This window comes from Onychostruthus taczanowskii, unplaced genomic scaffold (genome assembly GCF_017590055.1).
Source record: "Onychostruthus taczanowskii isolate IOZ18803 unplaced genomic scaffold, ASM1759005v1 scaffold56, whole genome shotgun sequence".
Taxonomy (NCBI): domain Eukaryota; kingdom Metazoa; phylum Chordata; class Aves; order Passeriformes; family Passeridae; genus Onychostruthus; species Onychostruthus taczanowskii.
Genome location: NW_024503235.1, coordinates 4,431,167 through 4,431,565, shown reverse-complemented (window position 1 = coordinate 4,431,565; position 399 = coordinate 4,431,167). Strand labels below are relative to the sequence as shown.

Genomic DNA, 399 nt, shown 5'->3' with positions numbered 1-399 from the left:
CCGAGCGGAGCCGAGCCTTGCCCGAGCCCGAGCCCGAGCCGAGCTGTGCCGAACCAGAGAGGAGCCGTGCCGAGATAAGCCAAGGCGAGCCGAGCCGAACGCAGCCGAACCCAACCGAGCCGAGCCTCGGCCGATCAGCTGCCGAAGCCCCGGCGCTGGCCGGAGCCGTCCCGGCGGCGGGGGCGGCGCGGGGCCGGGCCGGGCCGGGCTGCCGGTCCCTCCTCCCCGATCCCCCGCCGCTCCCCCTCCGCTCCTTCCCGTTCCCTCCCGTTCCCTCCCCGCCTCCCTGCGCAGCGCGAACATGGCGGCGGCGGCGGCGGCGAGGGACTGAGCAGCGCCAGCGCTCGGCGGCCGCGCAGGTGAGCGGGCGGCCCGGGGCGGGCGGCTCGGCCGGGCTCG

The 399-nt window shown here is 79.4% G+C and overlaps 1 protein-coding gene across 6 annotated transcripts in view; it reads left to right on the top strand.

Annotated features, from left to right (window-relative positions):
• The first annotated feature begins 248 nt into the window (after positions 1–248).
• The window catches only part of SCMH1 (Scm polycomb group protein homolog 1), a 63,956-nt gene continuing 63,805 nt past the window's right edge, over positions 249–399 (top strand). For 4 of the 6 annotated variants that reach the window (XM_041417578.1, XM_041417580.1, XM_041417579.1 and 1 more), the window contains exon 1: positions 249–359. The gene's annotated coding sequence lies outside the window, so the exon portion shown is untranslated. The remainder of the gene's footprint in view (positions 360–399) is intronic. The other 2 variants (XM_041417576.1, XM_041417577.1) reach the window with 2 other exon arrangements.